Genomic DNA, 7,684 nt, shown 5'->3' on the forward strand with positions numbered 1-7,684 from the left:
AAATACGAAGCACTTTAGATGTTTGTTAAATGTTGGAGAGAGAGTTCTGTAATGGGTGTTTTGGTGACAAGGAGACATAACTCTGGTTACATTTGCAGACATCAGCAAACTGTGACCTAAATCACTCTCACATTCCTTTAAACAGTTATTACTTTGCAATACATTGCAGCTAACAAGTCATAGACTCTGCTCATTTTACCACTTTTATGTTAATTAAATGAGAAAAAAGCTAAGGGGCCAATTACGAAGTCTGAGGCCCACCAACCTCATAGTGACGTGGCAGTGGTGGTCCAGCCACCGCCGCACCGGAGATCCTAGTCCCTCATTATGACTTAGGTGGTCGTACTTCCATGGAACCGCTGATGCTGCCAGGGAGCCAACATTCCCTTGTGGTGTGGCAGTCCTAAGGCCACAAGGTGCTTGGCTGGACTGCTGCGGTCTAGCCAAGCATAATACGAGTTTCCTCTCTGCCACGGTTTCCACGGCGGTTCCAACAACATTCCTCACGCCATGTTTGATGTACACAGGGGGGCACAACATATGCCCTCCTGTGTGCATGCACAACAGCTCCTGCACAGTCCATGCCGTGCAAGAACTGTTTTTGGTGTTCCCATGGTGGTGCCCATTTTTAGAGGCACCACCATGGGAAAGCCAAAAACCAGTCCGCCACACAGGAGAAAACTCCTAATATGCCGAGCGGCCAGACCATTCCTCTGTGCAGCTGGAGTGTGGTGGTGTTGTATCGCCAACTTGTGCTGGGCCAAAAGTTGTAATTGGGCCCTAATGGCTCTATTGTGAGTCTCGTGGTCCACAAACTGCCAGAGTCCGGGGCACGGCCGTGGCCGTTGTATGACTGCCCTTTTACAATTAGGGTGGTCGGACTTCCATGGCTCTTCCGTAGCCAACAGGGAACCACCGTTCCTTGGTGGTGTTGTGGTAGTGAGGAGCTTGGGATGACTTCCGCGGTCCCACCAAGCATATTACGAGTTTACTCTCTGTCCCGGTTTTCCCGATAGTTGCTCCTCCATGAAAACTCTGGCGGAGAGGAAACAAAGGGGACCCTACATGGCCCTCTTGTGCCTCTGTGCCCTGGGGTGCATGCATTGGGGCACAACATGTGCCCCCTGTGTGCATGCACCACATTTTCTGCATGGCATGGACTTTACAGTCCATACCATGCAGGAACTGTTTTTGGCATTGCCTTTGCAGTGCCTTTTTTAGGGCACCGCCATGGGAACATCCAAAAAAAGAAATACTTGTAATCTGGCAGGCGGCCCGACCATGGGCTTGGCAAAGCGGCGGCGGAGCGGACTCGGCACCGCACTACCAAACTCGTAATCAGGCCCTAAAACATCACCTTTTCTATAAAATTTCTATTGCAAGAGAGAAATTTATAACACAGATAGTTGAAGAACTGATGATGTTGAATCAAATAACTATTCAGATGATGTTTTTTTAATTGTTGACCATGTAACACCAGTTGCTTGACAAATAGGTGTAGCTCCATGCGGCTAGATTCAGAGACAAGGATGGCAAAACATTTATTTTTGCAAATTAATTGGCTTTGGAAGAGGATAAAATCAGGCTCGGATGTAGAGGGTGGGCTGGGAGGGCTAGGCCCACCCAACCGTGAGCCTGGCCCACCCAAACTAGAGCTTTGGCCCTGGCCGTGCTGGCACAAAGGGCAGTTGAAAATGGCCACTTTTATTGAAAACGTTCATCTGAACGTTGTTTTCCTTCCTGTACTGAGAGTTGAGTAATTGGGCCTGGGCTCTCCCTCCAAGACACCCCTAATCACACATCTCCTTTTAAAACGGTGGGATGTGTCCCCACCCACCCGTGCTGGTACAGTAGGGGCATGAGAAGGGGACAAATCCTTTCTTTGGCACTGGGTAACCTTAACCTTCCTGCTGCCTAGATATTTCCTTTTCTATTCCACACTGGAGAAAAAAAGTTTGATTATCCTGAATCACTTTTCCTGGCCTCTGCAGCTGCTTATCAGACGGGTCTGTGACAAACCGATTAGGTAAGTGAATGTGTGGCTATTTCAGTGTATACTTCATTTACAATAAAAATGACCAGATAACTCTGGTGATTTATGAACCTGCTAGAGAGCAATCATTTGCCTGTTGGTAGTTCTGAAATTCAGACAAACAGTATTTTCAGTGGATAGCTCAGTGGGTTACTTCCTTCGTCAGAGATTTGTGTGTTACTTGCAGTTCAGAAGTTACAATCCTATCATAGGACAGTGACCTATGAACGGTCATCAAAAAGTTGCATGCAAACCTGAATGGTATTGTTAGAACTTAGCTTTTTTGTGTTGTAATATAGTTAGAACTTCTCCTGTCTTACATTATTCTAATGTTGCTAAAAAGAGTTTGCTTGGGCAGATATACAATGTTGTCAGTAAAGCCAACCCCTAACCACTGAAGTATGCTTTAATTATGCGTTTGTGCTTCTCCAGACCCTCTTAAAATATACTGCCCACCAGTATGGATGACGTTATTCCTAAACCTTGTAATCCTCATTGACTTATGTGACATTCCCTGTAGACTGGTTTACATACTTGTATGATCGTTTGTCTCGGTATAATGTGTGAGTGATGTAAAGTACTGTGGCATCCTACACTGATATGAGTAGCGATATACAACAAATGGAATGCATATGAGAGAGTGGCTACGGAGAGATGAGGGCAGGCACGGCCTGTGGAGAGAGTTACGGTGGGGCAGGGAGGCGGGGAGGGGGAGGGGCAGGGTGGAGGGGGCTAAAAACCGGAATATGGATACTTTCAGGTAAGTACACAATTTAATTAATAAAACAAAATTCGTAGTGCGCACTGCATGGCCAAATGCGATGCTGTGCGCGCTACGAATTTTGTTTTGTTAATTAAATTGTGTACTTACCTGCAATTATCCATATGCCGGTTTTTAGCACCCTCCACCCTGCCCCTCCACCTCCCCACCTCCTTGCCCCACCGTAACTCCCTCCACGGGCCGCGGCTGGATGAGGGGCACAGGAAAAGGGCGGTAGTGAGGGAGTCTGAGGAGGAGGTCAATAGGGGGCTACGGAGAGATGAGGAGCGCTGGTGGACAGTGGCAGTGAGGGATTCCGAGGAAGAGGTCAATAAGGGGAGCTACGGAGAGATGAGGGGCGCTGGAGGAGGGTGGCAGTGAGGGGATCCGAGGAGGAGGTCATGAGGGAGAGCCCGAGAAGTGTCACTTGCCTGATCCTCTAACATCAGAAACCTCCTCTTCCCATCAAGGGGACATTAGATGAAAAAAAAAAACTTTTTGAGAGTCATAACATTTAGAAAGAGATTTGAAAGGAAAATAATGCGTTTTACTGGCCCTTCCTTGTAAGACTTAGGAGCAGCCGCGGCCGGTAGTAGGTGTAACTGCAGGGCGGTGACGTGACGAGGGGGTGGGGGAGGGGCAGGGTAGGGAGTTTTAATGTATGGATTACGGACTTTAACGGGTAAGTAAACATATAAATAAATAAAACAAATTTCGTTGTGTGCTCTGCATCACCAAATGCGATGCAGTGCGCGCAACAAAATTCGTTTAATTTATTTATATGTTTACTTACCTGTTAAAGTCTGTAATCCATATATTACTACCCCCCACCCTGCCCCTCCCTCTCCCCACGTCACCGCACTGCAGTTACACCTACTACCGGCTGTGGCTGCTTAGGAAAGATAAAGGAGGGCCCTGCATCAGCACTGGCTAGACATATAAGTGACAAATCGGGCCCGCAGTGGCCCACCCGAATGCACACTTGGCCCACCCAAATAAAAATTCCTGGAGCCGGGCATGGATAAAATTAAGATGTGTACTTATGTGTTGGTTTGACTTTAATGTGATGTGCTCTGGTGATGTGTTAGTCTACACTGCTGTTCCTCATGTACAAAACGTGGCCATGGACCCATACCTGCTGACTAGAGACCTCAATTACACTTAATGGTTTCTCTTTCCAAGGCCCCCGGGTAGAGCATGTGTGAAAGAAGAAAAATACATGTCCCTAAAGTAAAAACTGACATTCAAGAGCTGTATTGATCTATTGATTTTTGGACATTATAAACATCTTGTTTTACAGAATCCACAGTCCTAATTAAGGCATCTGTGAGGTGTTAAAAACCTGTAACACGTTCAATAGTAGAGTAGTTTAGCAGACAGGTATCCCCTACTGACAAAGACTCTGGGGAGCAAGAGTCTCTGTGGTTGCAGAAACCTTCCTTTAAAATGGACCTTTGTGTCCAGACAAAAAAAAGAACAGGTTTGCCTATGTACAGAAAAATGATTAAAGGCCACTACCACCAATGATGAATTGCCTTGTTGCTGAAAATACAAATACATTGGTGGAACCCTGCCGAGATCACATTCTGATTCTATATTTTGTGTCTATGACGCTCCGACTCTTGCATTGTTGTCCGTTGTCTATGTCTATGTGCGTATCTAGGAGACTGGATTGTCTGCCAGCAGGGACAGTGTTCAGAAGTGGAGGAAGCTCTGAGAGCTGGGCAGCGGTGAGGCAGGCTGAAGTGTGACAGACTTCACCTGCTGTGCTCAGATCCCTTATCTTGCTGCTGCCTCCTTATTCCTGCCCTCACCTTGATCGCCCGGGAGGGGCCGAGGCCACAGCATGAAGGTGACTGTTGATTTCCAGGAGTGCTTGAAGGACTCTCCCCGTTTCAGAGCCGCTTTGAAGGAGGCTGAAGGTGATATGACTGGACTGGAAGTGAAACTTGATAAGCTTGTTCAGTTATGTAGTGGCATGATTGATGCAGGCACGGCCTTTTGTGCTGCCAACAAGCAATTTATGAATGGCATTCGGGACCTGGCACAGTATTCAAGCCAGGATGTGGTGATTGAGTCTAACTTGACGAAGTTTTCAGACTGCCTCCAAGAAATGATCAATTATCACACAATCCTGTTTGACGAAGCTCAGAGATCCATTAAAGCACAGCTCCAGGTATTTATTAAGGACGATCTTCGAAAATTCAAAGATGCAAAGAAGCAGTTTGATAGGGTCAGTAAAGAAAAAGAAAACGCACTAGTTAAACATGCCCAAGTTCAAAGAACAAAACTGCACGAGGTGGAGGAGGCAACAAACATCTTAATCGCAGAAAGAAAATGCTTCCGGCACATAGCTATGGACAGCGTCCTTCAAATCAATGTTCTCCAGTCAAAGCGGAGGTCTGAAATTTTAAAATCGATGTTATCCTTCATGAAGGCACATCTAGGCTTCTTCCACCAGGGCTACGATCTCTTCAGTGAACTTGAACCGCACATGGAAGAGCTTGATTCACAGTTGGATCAGCTTGCTGTGGATGCAGCAAAGCAGAAGAGGGACATGGAACAAAAACACTCCACTATTCAACAAAATGATTTCACCAACGATGATCTCGGACTTGAATACTATGTTGATACTGCTAATGGCATTGTAATAGAAGGATATCTCTTTAAAAGGTCCACTAATGCCTTTAAAAATTGGAACAGGCGCTGGTTCTCAATACAAAACAACCAACTGGTATATCAGAAAAAAATGAAGGATAACCCCACAGTGGTTGTCGAAGATTTACGGCTCTGCACAGTTAAACACTTTGAAGACATAGAAAGACGTTTCTGCTTTGAAGTAGTCACACCAACAAAGAGCCGCATGCTACAGGCTGACTCAGAAAAGCTGCGACAGGCATGGATTAAAGCTGTCCAAACCGGCATTGCTACAGCATATAGAGAAAAGAGTGATGAGACGGAGAAGCTGGATAAGAAATCTCCACCTTCCACAGGACGTCTGGACTCTGGCAGCAAGGTGGAAGAAAAATTAGTTAAAGGTGAAAGCGCCTTACAGCGGATCCAGTGTATCGCTGGAAACTCTGTCTGCTGCGATTGTGGTCAGGAGGATCCGCGATGGGCCAGCATCAACCTTGGAATCATCCTGTGCATTGAGTGCTCTGATATACACTGGAGTCTTGGTGTGCACATTTCAAAAGTAAGGTCATTAACGTTAGATACATGGGAGCCTGAATTACTAAAGCTGATGTGTGAACTGGGAAATCAAGTTATTAATCGAATATATGAAGCTAAATTGAAAACCCTTGGAGTAAAGAAGCCAGACAATGAAAGTCCAAGAGTGGAAAAGGAGGCATATATCAGAGCAAAGTACGTGGAAAAGAGGTTTGTGAACCAGGACTGCGTTGCTTCACACCCTCCTGATGGACATAAAAGGCCTTATTCCCAGTGCAAGAACGAGGACCTCAGTAGTTCTGAGAAGTCCCTGGCATCACAGGATCACTTTTCAACATCTTCCAGAAGTTCAGTGAAAAGCAATGACAGTGTAATCCACTTCAGTACAGTAGGCATTCGAGAACTTCTTGCCTCTATTGTATCCTCAAACAGTTTGCATCAACCAGTCCTAGAAGTCAAGAAGCGAGATTCTTCAGTATTTCAGGATTCGAAAAAGATTCATCCAGGGCTGCACCTTTATCGAGCTGCGTATGAGAAAAGCCTTCCTGATATGGCAGAAGCATTGGCACATGGAGCAGATGTTAACTGGGTTAATGCAGGGGAAAACAACGCAACACCACTCATTCAGGCTGTGCTTGGGGGTTCTTTAGTCACTTGTGAGTATCTGTTGCAGAATGGTGCCAATGTTAATCACATGGACCTGTATGGCAGAGGACCCCTGCATCATGCTACTGTTTTAGGGCACACTGGGCAAGTCTGCTTATTTCTGAAATGTGGGGCAAATCAGCACACCAACGATGAAGAAGGAAAATGCCCCTTGACTATTGCACTTGAAGCAGCAAATGCTGATATTGTAACACTGCTGCGAGTGGCAAGAATGAATGAGGAGATGCGGGAATCTGAAGGACTATATGGACAGCCTGGTGACGAGACCTACCAGGACGTATTCCGTGATTTTTCACACATGGCATCCAATGATCCTGAGAAATTAAACCGTTTCTAGCCATCCTATACACCAAAGTCTTCAAAGATGTGGAGGAGAAAAGTGCACCCTTGTCCTCACCCACACCAGGTATTTCCGGAGTAAAGTGCCTGGTCCCTGGCTCATTACCTGACTTAGGAACATTAGTTTAAGTACCGAACAGTCTGGAACCTCCTACAGCATTTCATTAACACAATGAATATAGGGTCCTTTATATGCAGAAAGACTCCACTGTGCACCAGAATTATGGATACCTCAGCAGCCAGTCTAGCAAAGTACTCCTTGGTTTAAATGTATCAACTTACCACATGGTCTGACTGTCCATGTATTTCAGCTTGTGATACCTCGGCGGAAGGATACACAGATTTCAAGGCTTCTCATTGTAAATCCCAAGTGAAGCAGATGCCATGCTATGTAGTATATGTCAATTCTGGCGTCTGTTTTCCATGTAAAACACACACCAGTACATGTTCTAAAATTGTTTATACTGTTATTCTAGACAGCAGCTTTTGAATATCTAATTGTAGTTTTCATGTCCTAGTCAACAAAGACTAGCTTGCCATTTCAATTTCTTAGCTTCAATAATAGAGATATCAGTTTTAAAAGATACATTTGGCACATGGTTAAATGGGCACCATGTAGCATTCTCGTTTAGGAATTTATTTAACCATTTTTTAAATTCTTTAATATTGTGAACGGTATGCAAAGTACGAGGTTTTCAGAATCCTTGCTAGCACCT

At 45.4% G+C, this 7,684-nt stretch overlaps 1 pseudogene; it reads left to right on the forward strand.

Moving 5' to 3' along the window:
* Positions 1-4,638: 4,638 nt before the first annotated feature.
* Positions 4,639-6,966, forward strand: LOC144827520 (arf-GAP with coiled-coil, ANK repeat and PH domain-containing protein 2 pseudogene; annotated as a pseudogene).
* The last annotated feature ends 718 nt before the right edge of the window (positions 6,967-7,684 follow it).

This window comes from Lissotriton helveticus, chromosome 4_1, assembly GCF_964261635.1.
Source record: "Lissotriton helveticus chromosome 4_1, aLisHel1.1, whole genome shotgun sequence".
Taxonomy (NCBI): Eukaryota; Metazoa; Chordata; class Amphibia; order Caudata; family Salamandridae; genus Lissotriton; species Lissotriton helveticus.